This window comes from Giraffa tippelskirchi, chromosome 7 (assembly GCF_054371585.1).
Source record: "Giraffa tippelskirchi isolate mGirTip1 chromosome 7, T2T-mGirTip1v1.2.pri, whole genome shotgun sequence".
NCBI classification, from domain to species: Eukaryota; Metazoa; Chordata; class Mammalia; order Artiodactyla; family Giraffidae; genus Giraffa; species Giraffa tippelskirchi.
In genome coordinates this window covers 20088175-20106512 of record NC_137281.1, presented here as the reverse complement: position 1 = coordinate 20106512, position 18338 = coordinate 20088175, and the positions used below count along the sequence as shown (strand labels likewise).

Below are 18338 nucleotides of genomic sequence, written 5' to 3'. Positions count from 1 at the left end.
GCGTCCCCCCCGCTCCGCGCTCCGCCGCGATCCCCGAACGTGCGGAGGGAAGAAGGAGGGCGGGCGAGGGAGGCGCGGGGAGGGAGGAGCGCGGGGGGAGGAGGAGGCAGAGGAGGAGGAGGTGGTGAAGGAGGAGGAGGAGGAGGAGGACCGCGCTGCCGGCGGAATGGGAAGTTTGACAAATCGCTCCAGAGGCCGGAGGAGGAGGGGCGGGGAGGAGCGGCAGCCCTGCCCCCCCCCCCGCCCCGTCCCCAGACGAGGTGCGCGGGGTTCGGGGCCGGGGGGCGGGGAGCGGGGGGAGAAGATGGGCAGAGGGGTGGGAGGAGAAGCACTGGAGCGGCCCCGGCCGGTGAAGCCCGGGTCCCCGCCCCCGGGCAGGAGGGTCACGGCATCGGAGGGGGCGCTCAGCCGCCGCCGCCGCCGCCGCGGCCCGGGGCTCAGCGGTCCAGTCTTCTGCCCACGGCGCGGCTGGAGCGGCGGCGTCGGCAACAGGCAAGCTTAAAGGAAAAGGAGATGATCGTGTCACTCGCCCGCCCGCGGGGGCGCCGCGCCCCCGCTCCCGGCCCCGAGCCTGTCTGGGACCCCCGCCCAGTCCTGGGAGGGGGTGCCGCCCCTCCGCCTCCGCCCCTTGCGCGCACTCAGGGGCGCGGCGCCGGCTCGGCCGAGCCTGTCCCGGGGCACTAGCTACTCCCGCCCGCCCCTCTTCCCCACCCGGCCTCGCCCCCTGGCTATCCCCCGCTGCCACTCCCGGGCCGTACTCCTTTCCACATGCCGCGTCCAAAGCCCCCAGCTCAGACCCCGGGCCTGGGCCCGCGCACCCCGGGGATGCCAGGGCCCGCGGGCGGGCGCCGGCGCCCCCGGGGAAGGAGGCAGGCGCGGGTTGGAGCGGGTGGGGGCTGCCCTCAGACCCCGCGCGCCTCCCGAGCTCCTCCCCCGGGACCCGCCGCCGCCACTTCCCGCAATTTTTTTTTTTCCCGGGCAAACTTTCCCGGGCCTGTCCCGGGGGTCGGCGAGGGAGGGGGTGCCTCTTAAGTTTCCTCTCCAGACTGGGAAGATCACGGTACCTCCACCCCGCCCCTCGCCCCCTAGGCTCCGGACCGCGCCCCCCACCACTGGCTCCGGCAGATCCGAGGGCGGGACGGGGGCGGGGGCAGGAACTCACACTCTCAAGCCCATCCCCCGCCCCGGGACGCCCCGAGAGGGGCTAACGCGCCCAGCGCCTGGCCTTCCGGCAGTATTGGGCAAAAAGAATTGATTATTGATTGGGTGATTGGGGTCGCCGAGGCTCCATGCGGGCCAGCCCGGCGGATCGTAGAGAAGAGAATCTGGCAGGGCTGAATTGGCAGCGGGGCAAAGAGGGCTGACTTACTGGCGGCCACGAGGGCGCGGGTGGGCCGGAGCTCACTGGGACGACCCCAGAGCAGCGGCGGCTGAGCGGGAGCCGGAGCCGGAGCCGGAGCGGCGCGGGCGGCGGCGCATCGATGCGCTGCGGGCTCGATTGCGTCTCCCTGGGCCAGCTCTTGGGCCGGGAATGGGGCGGCAGCGGCGGGGCCGGCTCCGGGCGCTGCCGGGCGGCGGTGGCGGGAGTGCGGGGGCGGCCGCCAAGCCCACGGTCCCTCAGGCGGTGCTGCTTCTGGGCGCGCCCCTGGGGCCCAGGGAGTCCCCTGTGCGCCGCGTGCGAGAGTCCGGGCGAGGGCCGAAGCCCCGCGCCCTGGGACTGACTGCCTGAGCGCTCTGGGAGCTGCAAACCCCGGCCTTCTTCCGTCTTTGCCTCCCCCCCTCCCTTATGTTTCTTTTTTAGTCTCTTTCTCCCTCTTCTTATGCCCCCTCTTCTCTTTATTTTTTCCTTGTGATTGTTTTTCGCAAGTTTGTTTTAAAAGTTCACAGGCATACTTTCTTTTCTTTTAGACCAGACCTCGATCTCACCCTGACGGTAAGATCAAAAGTCTCCGCTCGCCCCCAGCCTGCGGGCTTGGGCTCGGTCCAGACGCCTCCCTGAATGCAGATGTGCTGCCGCCGTCCTTCGGGGCTATAAAGCCGCCTCCTGCGCCTTGGCGTGCGCAAGAGCGCACGGAGTTGCGGGATGCGGACCCTGGGCGGTTGCGGGGAGTTGGAGTCTAGCTGCGGCTGGGCCCCGGGCTGGCCTCGTGCGGCAGACTCGGGGGCGGGCGCGTGGCGCGGAGTTGGTGCCTGCGGCCGCAGAGGCCAGAGCAACTGTCCCTCCAGGCCCGGGAGACGCGGCCGTGGGGCGTGAAACGCTTCTTGCGAAGGAGAAAACGGTGAGTTGGCAGACGCCGCCAGCGGCCTCAGGATTCTAGGATTCTGGTTGCGGCAATGAGTATCACTTGCCTGAAGGAGAGTAGGCGCCGCGGGAGATCGCCTCCTGCCACCCTGACTCACCTTCCACACGCCGAGCGCCCGCTTGGGTCCACGGGTTGTAGCGAGTGCACAGCGCTGGGCACCGTGCACGGAAGGCTGAGAGTTTCGCCCTGGCTCGTGCTCCCCCTCTCCTCTCCTTCCCCGCGCAGCTTTCCAAACCTCAGTTCCCTCCGCCCTCTCCCCCTGTCGGCCGTGGCCTGAGCTCAGGTCTCGGCGCAGCCCGCAGCCACCGCCCGATCGCTGCCTCTCCCTCCCCCGCTCAGGCGCCGCGCGCAGTGCGATCCGCCCCAACATCTGTCGGTCCAACCATTGGCGCATCCATCAGTGTCAATGAGCTGCACATCGCCGCGACAGCCCGTCACGCACAACACGGGCTATGCGGGGTGCATACTGCGACCGCGCTACTTTGCCCGGGCACGAAAACAGGGTTCCGGCCTGGCTTGGCACAGCTTGGAACCTTGATCTTTACGGGGATCTTTTAGCTACACCTACCCACTTTAATATCGGGACCTCTAAACGTGATTAGTTTTGCAGGCCATTCTAGGGATGGGACAGGTGCAAGGGAACAGTGTCAACCTAGCCCTTGCATTCTACCGAGTTCTCTGCCCCTTTTCTGTGGACTGGGTGTGGCATAGGAAAGAAGGAAGGTAGGTTTCCCAAATCCTCAGCAAGCACGATATAGACCTGGAAGGTACCTCCACTCCGTGGCTTAAATCTTCAGCTTGGCCGAGTCTAAGGCTGTCGAGGTCGCCAGGCAGGTGTTAGCCAGAAGGTCTCAATCTAAAAGTTTGCCAGGCCCCGCCTGGCTGCTTCCTACCATGGCCTGACAGTGAGGAGGCAAGAAAAGAAGAGAAGAGGAAGGATCCATGGGTTCTCATGAATGATCCGAATGAGAACTGTGGGCTCAATTTAGGGAGAAATAGTTTCTGGGTGGCAGTATGTCTGTAATTCACATGTTATTTACAGAGGGAGAGAGAACGGGGTCGTAAGTTGGAGAAGCCAGTGCTTTGCAGGGAGTTGCCGACCATTCCCCAAGACTGCTGACCCCAGAAGGTGGTGGCCTGCTCCCCTGCTTTTGCTTCTGGCTATTCCCTATCGTCCCCTAACCCAAGATCCAGAAGACAGACACCTTCACATATGTCCCTGATCATAGGATCAATCTGGCCGGGCCAAGGGCCTTTCATGTCCTCCCAAGAACTTCAGAGGGAGAGTGTGCATAGAACCTCCTCTTGGGACATCTGTGGGGCGGCTGTCCCTGGCGCTTCCTCTGATATTTTTGTGTTATTACTACTGCAAATATATCTGTCCGGGTGCCTGGTGAGTACAGTCCCTCCGAGTCGACTACACACGCGGGTCAAAACGTGTGCGTCTCATGGTTCCGCGAATTCCGAGTTCGGAGGGATACAGAAACCGGTTTGAGGCGTGCACCCAGGCCTGCGCGGTTCAGGAGGAGGCCATAGACAAATGAGGCGGTGCTAGCTGGGGCGCCTTCCTTGGGAAGGACGGTCCGCGCTCTAGGGTGCCGGCTTCGCGCACCACATCCAGCAGCCGAACCGTTTTCACGCTAGACTAGAGGGCAGAAAAGCCCGCGCCCGGCGGAGGAGCTAGAATTCTGTAGAAGGCACACTGGGAAGAAATCTGTGCACCCCCCTCTGAAGAGTTGCAGAGACCTTTGCTTTGAAAAGCAACAATACTGCCCTGCAGAAGCACCTGGTAACTACTTAGACGCGTGAGTCACGCAAAAAGTGGCCCCCTGTGGGAAGTGCCCTGTTTCTGAGAATAATTTTTTACACCCCTAAAAATAAAAGGAGAAGGGGACTGACGGACAGTGGGGAGATGCCAAAATGTCCGGTGGCAAACGCCTGGAGGAGAAACTGGCGGCTCCCATTGAGATGAGCTGGATCACCCTGTTCAGAGCCCCCCAAATTCCCAGGGGCCATGAAGACAACTCCTGACCCCCAAGATTGCCCCTCGGGCGCAATGGAACCCCGCTCCTCCTCTGCGGCGGGATTCGGAGCCCTGTTCAGTACAAACGCTCCCAACAGCCGTTCCTTCAGGTCAAGGGGTTAGAAGCCCAACTCCAGCTCCCGGAACTCACGGACCCCAGGCAGCAGTGCAGGGCCTACCTGAGCGGGTCTGTCCCATCCCGGGAGCGTTTTTGTCCTTGGCTAACCGGAACCTAGCCCGGAGAAGTCGGAGAGGGGAGAAGTACGCAGGCGTGTGGTTCGAAACAAGTGTGCGGTGGAGGGGCGAGGATCCTGACCGCGGCGCGCGGCGCGGGGAGTCAGGAAGTTCGCGCTCGGGAAGGAGCAGGCGGACCACCGCCTGGAGGCAGCCGAGGTTGTCTTCAAGGTGCGGTTGAGGGCTGAGTGACAGCCCGCCGGTCCCAAACCCGGCTGAATTAAGTGTGTCCTCATTTGGGATGGCCAGAAGGAAAAAGACGTCCGCAAAGAAGGCATCCTTGCAGCTGGCTATCCAGGCCGGGTAGCCAGGGCGGGCTGGGGACCCAAGGGTCTATACACAGACTTTAGAGAAGGGTTCTCGGGAGGCGCGGGCCGCCCGCAGGGACAACACCCTCTGGGAGCCTACACCCCATGTCAAGGTGTGAGAGCATCTGGCCCGCCGGTGGGCCTTTGGGGAGTCCAGTGCCTTCGAGAGGAGGCGGCAGCGAGGGCTCTCCAGCCGTCGCCCGCCTGGAACGTCGGCGCTCTGGTCTGGACCCTTTGACACTCCTTGTCACCACAACCTGGGCTAGGCAGGAGGAAGTACCCTGGGTGCTGAGAGGCTGACTGCCACCACCTGCATACCTCAGCCAGGGTTTGGGCCCAGAACCTCAGCCCCTGCTGTGGTGGGAAGAATTCGGACCCTGGGGCCAGGCCCTAGCCAGGCGGTAAATTGTTTGCTAAAAGTGCATTTACACAGCGGCGAAGTTTGTTTCTCTTTTTCCGGTAGCTTTGTTTTAACGAACCAGATGTTTTGTCTGTAAATTCTCCCAAGAACTTTTACAGTTTTGACGTGAAATAAACCTTGGAAAATCGGAGCCGTATATTAATGCCACTTCTGTGGGGCCTCGGGGGAGCTACATCAGGCTCCCAGGGATGGGAGCTGGGGGCGGGGCAAGGCACTCCTGGAAGAAAAGTAGGAGACTTCTCTTGGCCCAAGAATTGGTGCTGAGAATGTGAATCTCCCCAGTCCCCGCCATCCCACTCCCCACACACTTGGGTACACAGGCTACCAACCCTTCCTCCCCAGAGCGGGCTTCCTACTTGGTAAATTTCTTGTGTTTCCAACACAGAGGTCTGGCCCAACTTTGCAACTCGGCCTTTTGCAGGTCTGCCAATCCCACCAGGACCACCCGACTCAAAGGCAAAAAGGACCTTTGATCTTCCCTGGCCAGCCTTGAGATCCGCTGTCTGCTGGGACAGGGCAGAGCAAGGCTGCCCCGGGCCATCCCGGAACTGGGCATGACTGGGACTTCCTGAACTCTGGATGGAAGCTGACCCAGGCATGCCCCCTAGAAAGCCAGAGCCAGCAGGTCCCCTCCTTGATGTCTCATTTTCCCCTCCGTACCCCCTCCCGCCCCCAGACTTGGGATTTCCAGGCAATTATAAGCATCTTTAAAAACAAAAATTGAAAGCTGTGTACCTAACAGGGAGGGAGGCATCGCCGTTATTGGAAGGGAACCTGGTATGCCTACAGACCCATCTTCTAGCTGGGTGATTGGTAGGGACTACTTTCTGGGGTTTCCCAAGACCTGCTGGGGATTTTCCGTCCCTAACACCCTGGGGCTCTCCTCTGCTCTCAGTACCGGATTTTCAGATTTGGGGAGCACAGTTTATACTCCACTCCCCCTTTTCACATAATTATCTTTCAAGCCTAATCCTTCACCGAACTTTTCCAAAAAACTTTTTTTAGGAGATCTACTATTAAAGAAAATAGAAAGTCTTCGTGTTTCTGTCTAAGAAAGACAGATGTACATTAAGACCAGCTTAGAGGACACAATTACTGGCAAAATACCCTTTGATCAAATCCCTTGCGTTGACCTGAGTTGCTCGGGGAATTTCCGGAATTACTCGCTACAACGAGGCGTGTTTTTTCCCACTCTGGGTGAAATGGATTTTTATAAACCATTTAGGCAAAGCTTAAGGAAAAAACTCTACACTCAGCGCAGCAGCAGCCACCGTGGGGCTCGCCCCTGGCTGGAAGCAAGCAGCTCTTTGCTAGCTGAAAAGCAGAGGTGCCCAGCTCTTCCCGCGCGGATGCAAGTTCCGCGGACAGAATCCTGCCTGTGAATCACCGCGAGGCTGAGCTCAGGCTCGGCCAATGCAGGAAACCCGGGAGAGGAGGAGGTCTCAGAAATCAAGCCACCAGGTCTTCTCAAACCAGACAGCCTAGCGTTGCAAGCCTGGTGACCTCATTAACTAGCCGGGGAATTTGCAAGACGAGGAGGAATTTCGTTTTCTCTTTCTTTTCTCCTAATCGCTCTTCTTTTCTATCTTATATATGTATTATGGTTTTGTGTTTGTCACTGAATTTACAAACGGGAAAAAAATCGAGACCGGGCGCAATTCTCAGTAGGGCAGGTACAATAGAGGAATACTGGGCTGGGACCTCGTTCTTTGTCATTTTTATTTCTTGAAACTTGGGTGCATTGCACTTGTATTTCCAGAATAGCAAATCCAGAATTTGGGACAGGGTGGCCAGCAGGTTGAGTTTCTTTGTATGCGGATAGTCTTCTTTTTTTTTTTTTTTTTCGGCAGCTTTGGTAACTCCAAGAATTTCCTCCTCCACAAAGCAGCTCTGAATTCTCCCTTCCCTCTTCATCTTTCTGCCACTTTTCTTTCCCATATCTTCCTCTTCTTTCTTCTTGTTACTCTCTGGTTCCTTGTTGTTTGTCTTCTATCAGTTGCGTCTGGACCCCATAAGAATTTGCAAAGATTATTTATTTCAAGTCTACCAAGTGCTCATCCCAAAGAAGTCTAGTCCTCTTGGCTGTGACACGGCAGAAGCGGTCACCCAGTGCACAGATTGAGAGGGAACTAAGTCGTTTGTAGCTGCTGCAGTTTTTTAGGGCAGGCGGGGGAGTGGGGGGGTGGGCCGTCAGCAATAGGTGGATACTTGGTTTAAAACAAAAGAACATGTTAAGAAGTTTCAAAGCTGCCAATAAAAACCTTTAAGTGGCTTGTGATTCAGTGCCTCGAGTTGCGGCGATGGCATTGGTAAATGACTCTAATGCCCAAAGAAAAATATTACAAATGCAGCTGTCTCGGCCACCAATCGGGCGCCGCTCTCCTGCGCGGGCGGTGGCTCCTCTCTGGCGCGAGGGCACCCGTATTTGCATGATAAATTGACCAGACTGGCGGCAGCCAATGAAATATTCAAATTAGGCCAGGGGTTAGGGGTGGAGTCCCTGGGGCGCCCTCTTTGAGCCCGCGGCTGCAGCTGGCGGTACCACCTCTCCAACAGCGCCCTCTAGAGGCAGGACGGTGGGCAGCCCTACCCGCCCCAGGAATGAGAGAAGGGGAGAGGGAGTGGGCTGGAGTGCTCTTATTACCTAGAAGACTAGGTCTCTGCACTCTTCGCGTGCAGTTGGATGGCAGAGGCAGAGTTGGATGGTGACGCCAAGGAGGGGTTTAAGAAAAGCTCTAGCGCCTTCACTCCAACTCCCTTCTCTAGGTTCCGGTAACAAATCTAGCATTTGTGTGAAACGTGTGTTTGTTCCATTGAGATTAACTTCAAGATAAGACCCTTGCCCACCCCAGATCTTGACCACCCTCTTCAAAGCCCTCCAATATTGAAATTCTTGAGCAGACAAATCCAGCTTGCATTGAGCAGAGGACTGTGTGCCCATGCGGGTCAGGCCCACTGGGAGCTGGGGCTGGGAGTTGGGGTGCTGCGGGAGCCTGACCCCTGAGAAAGCCTGAGCAGGCTGTTAGGGTGCGTGTGCTGACGACTGGCTTCAGCTACAGAACTCCTCCCCTGGAAAAACGCATCCTGAGGAAGTGCCCACACCCTGAGGCAGGAGCTCCTGTCATTGTGTAAAGGCATGCAAGGAGGGACCTGTCTGTAGCATCCTTCAGGAAGAATGTGGAAGTAAGGGAGCGTGCAGGTGCACACAGAAGGGACTGACCCTGCCATGATGCTGACCTTTGGTCTCTAAGGAACAAGGAAACTCTGCAGGCACCAGGAGAGCTGGCCTCCTGCCTGGTTCTGCCTGTGGCTCAGGACTCAGTGGAGACCTTTGCCTGGGATGCTGGATTGGCTTCCATCAGGGACCAGCAGATAGTTCTTGTCTGCTCAGCATCTCTTCTTTCCCACCGCCTCCCATGGCCCATCATTCCAAGTACCCCAGGGCCCACCATGCCCCTACAGGCCTCTACACACACTTTTAATTGAAGTATAATTGATTTACTGTGCTGTGCTTAGTCGCTCAGTCATGTCCAACTCTGTGCGATCCCATGGGCTATAGCCCGCCAGGCTCCTCTGTCTATGGAATTCTCCAGGCAAGCATACTGAAGTGGGTTGCCATGCCCTCCTCCAGGGGATCTTCCCCAACCCAGAGATCGAACCCAGGTCTCCCATATTGCGGGAGCATCCCTTACCATCTGAGCCAGCAGGGAAGCCCTACAATGTAGTGCTAATTTCTGCTGTACAGCAAAGTGACTAAGTTATACGCATATATACATTCTTTTTAAAAATATTTTTTCCGTTATGATTTATCCCAGGAGATTGGATATAGTCCCCTGTGCTATGCAGTAGGAACTGGTTTATCCATTCTAAATGCAATAGTTTGCGTATACTAACCCCAAACTCCTAGTCCATCCCTCCCTCCACCCCTTTTCCCTTGGCAACCGCCAGTCTGTTCTTCTCCACATCTGTGAGTCTGTTTCTGTTTTGTATATTTTTTAAGCACAGAGTTTTTAAAAATGCAATTGTCTTTCTCTGCTGTGGGGTGGTGAGCAAGCTGCTCTTTTCCCATCCCTGCAGGAATTAGAATCGGGGCCCAGCTACAGACTTCCCTGGGGAGTGCTTGCTCCCCACCCTGCTCCCTGCCAAGGGGTCTGCAGGTGGCAGTCAGGCTGCAGGGGAGTGTGAGTTCCAATGCGAAGGGCCCTCTAGGCCCTACTCTGCAGCCACAGTCAGCTCAAGTCAGTCATCTGCAGGCATCCTACCTGGCCCCATTCACCGGAGAGGGGGCACCCTGGTCAAGGGGTGCTCTCAGAGCCCAGATCCAGGATGGCTAACTAACTGTAAATACACATAGAAAAACAATGGTAGGCGCTGAATACAAATTTGACAGAGAGTGAATTGTGACATCACCTGAAAGATATTATCAATACCTTTAAAATCTGTAGACCCCATGTTGGGGAAGGGGTAAATTCATAAGAAGTCTTTCACATCACTTAAGGCGCTTAGGTGTATTTTGTCTGCTGAGAGGGGCTCTGGCTCTGGGTTTGCTGGGAATACTGGTGGGTAGTAGTGGGTGAATGGGTAAGTTCAGGTACCAAAGGGCCTCCCGGTTTTCAAGAGAATTTGCAGTTCCTACTGACTTGACTGTCTGGGGATAGGGTTCCCACTAGGAGAAGGCCTGCCAGTCACAGAAGCAGGAAGGTCTTTGTAGTTCCCCTGACTCTGTGTTACATGGCAGGGAAGCCTCCCTTCAGCCTCCCAGCAGCCCGCAATCCCTCCTTCCTGCTCCTCAGGCCTCACCTGTCGGCCAGGAAAAATGAGACTTGAAAATGGGCCAGAGTCATCCTCCAAGAGGGAAATTTGTCAAGGAGTCGTGCCCGTCTCAAATGTCCAGAAATGCCAGCTGCTCTTTCTCTAGAGGATGGTCCTATCTGGGGCATGTCAGGAGTCTAGAAGGTAGACAGCGAAGGTGAGAAAGTAAGAGGGCTGACTCTCCAGCCCAGGATGCATGACGGCATGAAGGAGAAGCAGGATCAGCAGCACAGAAGGCCCAAGTGCATGGCTGGGCTGCACGTGTGCACACGTCAGGTGAATGCAAACTCTGCCCATGTGAGGCAGGGCCTGGGCTGGTGGCCCCTCACTGACCAAGTGACCTCGAGCAGATTGCCCCCCGTTTTGAGCCTCACTTCCTTCATCTCTAAAACAGGCAGCTCTCTCCTTCTTCAGCCTTGAGTAGAAAAATCAGGGAAGAAAAATTTGATCCAAGTCAGAGAAGTCCTTCGAAGCTTTTACTTCTTTGCATTGTATCCCAGGAGCTTTCAGGGCTAGACCAGGGTTTGAAAGAGGCATGGTGTTACTAGCTGTCTGCCCACGGGTGAGTCACAGCAGAGCCCACTTTCCAAGTAGAGTCAGGCTTCCCTGGGATGATGGATTTATGTTGATGCTTTGGTGAAAAACTTGGCATCCAGTGGTTGTCCAGTGATGCTGACCCCTCCTGCAGCCCTGTGAGAAGGGCAGCCACCGGTCAGACCTCCTGAAGACAAAAGCTTATAAAACAGGCTGAGGTTGGATGCCCCAGAGGATACTGCAAGCAGGTACTGTGAGTGGGACAGAGAGAAAGAAAGTGGGGAGGTGTGGAAGGCAGGGCAGGGCACAGGCCTCCTAGCTTCTTGGGAAGAGTGGGCATATGCAGGGCGAGTAAGGTAGATTGTCCAGGCCTTTCTGAGAGCTAATTAAAGGAATGGGTTTAGTAAGGAGCCTGGCTGATATTTCTATTTTCCCTGTTAGTAGCGACTGGAATTTGTACCATCCAGGTCAGATGGAAAATAGAAGCCTGGAAAATCTGACACTCTCATTGATTTGCTCACCTTGCCATCGCTGCTTGAGAGAGGAAGCAATGTGACTTCAAAATTGCAATTAGGAGCCAGCCTGTTAAGGGTTCCTCACATGGGCTCCCGGGCTGTGTGGCTCCCAGGCCTGCCTTGTCTCATTTCCTGAGGAGGTAGGTTCATTCATAGTTTTGAATGAAGCAGGGAATGCAAACGTGTCACACCTCCTCATCGTAAGGCTCACATGCCGTCTGGCACTTTGCTCTCATTTTGGTCAGGTCTTTGAAAAGATGGCAATTTTCCCACTGTTTTAAAAGTATTAGCTTCCTTTCAAACATTCTTTAACCTTTAATGTTTTGTAAGTTGATGAAAAGGTCATTTGGTTCTGAGGATGCTGCTGTTTCATAATTGTTCAGCTATCAGGGTGAATTCCATCCAAATCTTGAGTTCTTTAATGGGGCTCAAACCACTACCACCACGACCACACACACAAACACACACACACACACACGCACGCACATACACACTCTAGATACTATTTTTCATTATTCATCTGTGTAAGTGTATGTATGTATGTCTATATATTTGCATCTGTGTACACGCATATGCTTCTAGAGACTTGAATTTAGATTAACATCGCAACATTCTCACAGAGTGACTTCTTTACAGGAAAATATCTATAAAACTTACTTTTTTGAATGATATGATTTGCTAAAGATTGGATGATAATCGTTTCTTATGCACTGCACATTTTCCTGATTTTTTTTTAAAAAGAGTCTAGTCAGTTTCTAATTGAACGTTTCATTGTTGTGCCTACAATAATTGTGTCCAGAAGCCTAGGAGACCTAATATGTTTTCTTTCTGTCTTCTTACATAGTGACATGGATTCTCATAGCTGTTCCCTGCCACTTTTACCTTTCTAAGCTGATAGAGTCCTGGAAACAGATGTCTGGACTTGTTGGATTTATATTTAAAATAAAGTTAATAGGCTCAAATAAAAGCATGAAAGAATTTTATACAAAGGAACTTTGTGAAGTTAATGCCTGGACCAACAGTATACAGCTTACTCAAGAGGCATTGGGTGTGGTCTCCTGTGTTTCTGGCCCTGATGAAATTTTAAGATGAAAGATCTCCAGGCAAATAAGGATAGCTGCGTCCCGTCTTTGTGGATCCTGTGAGGAACAGATCTGGTCTGAACTGCAATGAGTCAGAAAGAGCACGCTGTCAGATTAGCACATTAGACTTAAAAGACAGAATGGATACTTTTCAAAGGCTTCAACTTTGACTTGAAAGCAAGCACTTCTGAAAGGCCCCTGGCTGGAATAAATGGTGATGAAGTAAAGCAAAACTTGTGACCATCCGGATAGTCTCTCTCTGGGACCACTTCTCTAGAATTCTCTCATATTTAGCCCATATTCCAGGCTCCAGACTGGTTCGTGACACTTCTCTGGTATCTGATTATTTTTTGACTTCTTATGTTTCTCTGTGTGAGATACATTAAAAACGTAGAAAAAGGTGTAAATCATGTGTGTATGGCTTAGATAATAATTAGAAGACCAACACCCGCATAGCTACCATGCTCAATCACCAGAAATGATCCCCTTAGCCCCCTGGTTACCATCACCTTTCCTGGAGGCCACCACCATCTCTGCTTCGTAGTCATTGCTTTATTACCTTGCTTTGTAGTTTTAACACTTCACTACAAATACCCCTGTGCCTGTATTTAAACTTTGCATAAAGAAAATTGTAATGAATGAATCATTTTGTGTCTTATTTCTTTCACCTGGAGACTTGACCATGTGAATGTGTGCAGTTGGTCATTTTTAAAGCTGTGGATCGTGAATATATTGCAATATAGTAGGTTTTTCTTTTTTTCCAGTTTTTTTACTATTATGAAAAATGCTGCTGTGAACATGCTTATTCATGTGTTGTGCACATGTGGGAGAGCTTGTCTGTTACACATATATGTAGGGGCAGAATCACTAAGTCATAGAGTATGTATATCTACAATTCCCAACTGTTTTCCAAAGTAGTTATGTCAATTTTCACTCGCACAAGCAGTGTTCTAACATGTCCCCATTGTTCTACATCCTTGTCAACATGTGATATTTCAAGCTTTTCTTCCCCTTCTTTTTTTAATATTTTCTAATCTAGTGGTTGCTGTTGCTGTCTCTCTGTGTTTAATTTGCATTTCCATGAATGCTAATGGGGTTGAGTGCCTTTCCATATGTTTATGGTCACTTGGATTTCCCTATTCATGAGGTTCCTGTCCAAGTCCTTTTCCCATTTTTTTTGTTGGATATGTTTTCTGTTGTTTCGCAGAAGTTCTTTATTGCTCAGTTTGCTTCAAGTTGCTTTGAAACTGTGGATCAGAACAGAAGTGTTTCAATGAGCTCCATGATTGCATTTCCTAGGAGGCTTTAGTCTGCAGGTAATACCACCCCTCCTTATGCTGGCTTAAGGAAATGGTCTAGTGGTAAATCCTGACTCAATTATACAAACAGGAACCTAGTTTTCTCCACCCTCTCTTAACTCTGTGTTCTCAGCATCATCTCATCTTCAAGGTGTTTTGTTTGTTTGACTTCAAGAGTGGTCACAAGTGGTAATTAAACCTACTTGCCTCTTTGTCCACATCCAGTAGGAAAGAGAATTAAAAAAAAAAAACAAAAACAAACCCTTGTCACTGGCCCGTGTAATCTACATCCTTCCCTCCAGTTTTCAGAGGCCACTTCTGTGGACAGTAGCCATCCCCAGGGAACACCGTGCCTTGATAGACTTAATCCCTTATAGGAGAAAATGAGTGAGGGGGGGCAACCTCAAACAGCCACACATTCACTGCCAAGCCTGCCAGGGTTTTAAATTTTTATTTTCTAATTTACATAGAGTAAATTCTCTCATTTTGTGTATAGTTCTCTGAGTTTTAGGGCTTCCCTGGTGGCTCAGATGGTAAAGCATCTGCCTACAATGCAGGAGACCCAGGTTCGACCCCTGGGTCGGGAAGATCCCCTGGAGAAGGAAATGGCAACTCACTCCAGTACTCTTGCCTAGAAAATTCCATGGATGGAGGAGCCTGGTAGGCTACAGTCGATGGAATTGCAAAGAGTCAGACACGACTGAGCGACGTCACTTTGTCTCACTTTCTCTGAGTTTTGACATATTCGTGGAGTTAGATAACCACCACCACAATCAAAATTTGGAGAAGTCCCATCACTCCAAACGGGCTTCCCAGGTGGCACTAGTGGTAAAGTACCCACCTGCCAATGCAGGAAACTTAAGAAAAATGGGTTCAATCCCTGGGTGAGGAAGATCCCGGGAGGTGGGGCAACCTTCTCCAGTATTCTTGCCTGGAGAATCTCACGGACAGAGAAGTCTGGTGGGCTACAGTCCACGGGGTCGCACAGAGGAGGATACGACTGAAGAGACTTAGCACATATGCTGCTGCTGCCGCTGCTGCTAAGTCACTTCAGTCGTGTCCGACTCTGTGCGACCCCACAGATGGCAGTCCACCAGGCTCCGCCGTCCCTGGGATTCTCCAGGCAAGAACTCTGGAGTGGGTTGCCATTTCCTTCTCCAGTGCATGAACGGGAAAAGTGAAAGTGAAGTTGCTCAGTCGTGTCTGACTCTTAGCAACCCCATGGACTATAGCCTACTAGGCTCCTCCGTCCATGGGATTTTCCAGGCAAGAGTACTGGAGTGGGGTGCCATTGCTTTCTCCGTAACACACATGCACATCCCCCCAAATTCTCCTTTGTGCTGCTCTTTCATAGTCAAAGTATCCTCCTACCCCTCACCGCCACTTCCCATGCCAGGAACCACTGGTCTGTTCTTCATCCCCATCCTTTCGCCTTCTCCAGGATGTACTAAATGGGGTTATACAGTAGGTTACCTTTGGGGTTTGGCTTCTTTTCACTTAGTGTTTGAGATTTATCCATGTTGTTGAGTTTTTTCAATAGCTGGTATAGATGTACCACAGTTTGCTTATTCATGCATCTGTTGAAGGACAATTGGGTTGTTTCCAGCTTAGGGTGACTGTGAATAAAGCTGCCATACATGGACATACGGATTTTGTATGAACATAAGTTTTCATTTCTCTTGCATCCCAGTGCTTAGGAGTGGGACTGATGGGTTTTATGGTAAGAGTCCCAACTTCTCAGGGGGCACAGTGGTAAAGAATCTGCCTGCCAAGGCAGGAGAGGCAGGAGACTCAGGTTTGATCCCTGGGTTGGGAAGATCCCTTGGAGAAGGAAATGGCAATCCACACCAGTATTCTTGCCTGGAAAAATTCCAAGGACAGAGGAACCTTGCAGGCCACAGTCCATGGGGTCATAAGGAGTCAGACATGACTGAGCACATACACACACACACACACACACACGCACTCATGCATATGCATACACACACACAGTAAGAGTATGTGTAACTTTGTAAGAAGCTGCCAAACTGTTTTCCAAAGTGGATGTTATCATTTTGTGTCCCCATCAGCAAAGACTGAGAGTTCTGTTTGCTTCTGAAGAGGGTTTAATGGATGGGTAAATGCTTTGCAAAGAGTGGGGTTACTTCTCAGGTGCCAAGGTGGGAGAATTTAGAAGAGGTTGTTCTAAACTCAACTCCTCTGGGCTCCCAGCCCATCCTGCTGTGTGCAGAGTATTTCCAAGAAGAAATACTTTCAAAAGGATATAGGTGAGCACCACTCTACTCATTTTGCAGATGAAGTGTGGCACTGCCTCTCTTGGATGAGCCATCAAGAGCCAGATTCCATGGTCTTGTATTTTATTCCTGGATTCACAAAGTAAATGAAGTATGGGCATTTGGAATGTTGCTATGCTATGTGGCAAGAACTAGCCAGAGAAGCATATCCAGATGTACAATCAGAATGTCAGGACTAGTGGGGACCTTAAAAGCTCTCACTTTGGACATGATGGCCCATCACACACCCAGAACCCCAGAATCCCAGCCCAGGACTCTGTCTCCCAGATGCAGGGCAGGGTCCCAGCAATGGTAAACTGGGACAGGCTTATGGGTCATGGCGGCTGTGTGCTCAGGAACAGAAATGAGGCTAAATGCCAGGTACACTGTGGCCAGAGTGCCTGCATTCCAGCTTGCATCCCCCAAGCCTTCACTTCCTTTATTTTAGTGTCCATTTCTGAGGCACCTTCACATTTCAAATGTCCTGAGAATATGTTTAATTAGAACTTGGCCATACAGCCTCTTAAAATAAAACAGAAGGGACCAGCTAATTATATCGCTCAGCATTCTGTGGCAAACATATATTTTTTAATAAAACACTTTCCTAACCAGAGGAATCCCTTGAGAGGCAAATCCTCATTTATAAGAAGTTTCCCAAAGGGAGTTAAAGATGCCTTATAAAGAAAGGAGACAAAGAGAGTGGGGAAGTATTTTCCAAGAGTTTTTAAAAGATATGCTCATTCTGAGGTTGAAGTCCAGATATTTTAAAGATGTAAATTTTTTGTTCAAGTGTCTTATAATTCTTTCCTTTTTTATATATAATTTATATATTCCCTTTCCCCTTTTTAATTATTACTGTAAATATCCAGATTTCTTATCTGGATTTTTTAAAAAAAATAAGTACAATATTTAAATAAACAAGTGATTTTCTCACAATGCACTGCATTTTGCACTGGCTCCCACCCCCTTCTCCAGCTCTGCAGCTACGCACCCACGCCCTTCTCAGTTCATTTTGTTATAGCCCCATTTAAAACAAAATAAGTAGGTGAGCTTCATTCAATTATTTTATTTAACTAATCATAGCCCCCAAAGTATCATTTCAACATGTAATCAATATAAAATGATTAGTGATAGATTTTTGTATTCTTTTTTCATGTAAGCCTTTGAAAGTTGGTGAATATATTGCACTTACAACACATCTCAGTTCAGATCAGCCACGTTTCAAGTGCTCAGTGGCCACACAAGTAGCTAATAGCTACTGGATGGGGCAGTGCAGGTCCAGACAAGGAGTCTGCCAGAGAGACTTGCTGTCCTTGGCATCTTCACTTAGTTCCCAAATCCACCGACCACGTAATGCCTCCCTCATACCCCTTACTGGCCTTTTGGGTTGACAGTGGGTCAAGTGGTTACATGTAATATGATTACCTTACTCAGGTATTTTTACCTCTTTCCTGCCTTGCTAATGACACACTACAGTATCTCCCCAGCCCGGTTTGTTTTGGACTCATTCATTCAGAAACACTTATTGAGCACTTCCTAGATATTAAGCCCTGTGCCCGACCCTGGAAATACAGGTGAGCAAATAGACTTTTCTTGTGAATTAATAGCAGAACTTTTCAGTGTTCTTAGGGTCTAGTGGGGAGAAAGACTTTACTCAAATAGTTACACAAGTCTGTAATTTCAAACTGTGATAAGGGCTGTGAAGGAAATGTACATTAAAAAAAAAAAATGCTAACCCTTGGGTCACTGCTTGTGTGGCTTGACCCTCAGGGTGTTTAGTAGAAGTTGTCCAGCCCCCAGCCAGGTTGTCTTGATGAGCATTGATGTGACAGAGGAGAGGCCGATGAGACAATCTAAAGATCCCCCTGGTCCCAAGCATCTGTAAGGAAGTTTCCAGGACCAATAGCCACTCACCAGTTCTTAAGCCAGTGACCCAATTCATCTATTTGTGTTTGTGTTGGTTGCTCAGTTGTGTCCAACTCTTTTGTGACCCTATGGACTGTAGCCCACCAGGCTCCTCTGTCCATGGAATTCTCCAGGCAAGAATACTGGAGTGGGTTGCCATTCCCTTCTTCAAGGCATCTTCCCAACCCAGGATTGAACCCGAGTCTCCCGCATTTAGGCAGGTTCTTTACTATCTGAGCCACCAGAGAAACCCTATTATGAGGCCAGCTAGAGCACCAACAGTAAAGAGGAAGCAGAACATAACTCATTCATTCATTCAAGCATCAGTTCTTACTGAGTAACCTATGGGATGTGAGGCCCCACTCTGGACATTCAGGGAAGCAAGGCCAGCATTCTCTTTGGCCAGACTACACTGCCAGCTGGGCACACTTTCCTAGAGAAGATACCACTTTAAAGAAGAGGAAAAATCAATGCTGATAGAACTCCTTCTCTGATTCCTGAAATGATATTGTCCCCCATGGCTGGTGCTTTGAGCCTGGGACCGAGCTGGGCAGCCTGAGCCCTGCACGGATAAAATCTTGCAAGCACCTCAAACCTGGCCGGATCAATAAACAGGAGGCAGCACTGAAG

At 51.5% G+C, this 18338-nt stretch overlaps 1 long non-coding RNA gene and 1 other non-coding gene across 2 annotated transcripts; both read left to right on the top strand.

The window, feature by feature from the left end:
• Positions 1-1522: 1522 nt before the first annotated feature.
• Positions 1523-12875, top strand: LOC145512218 (uncharacterized). Its single transcript, XR_014058402.1, has 3 exons — positions 1523-2279; positions 11077-11290; positions 11995-12875. It is a non-coding gene; the product is annotated as an uncharacterized LOC145512218 (long non-coding RNA).
• A 1170-nt stretch (positions 12876-14045) lies between these two features.
• Positions 14046-14117, top strand: TRNAC-ACA (transfer RNA cysteine (anticodon ACA)). The gene has a single exon. It is a non-coding gene; the product is annotated as a tRNA-Cys (tRNA).
• The last annotated feature ends 4221 nt before the right edge of the window (positions 14118-18338 follow it).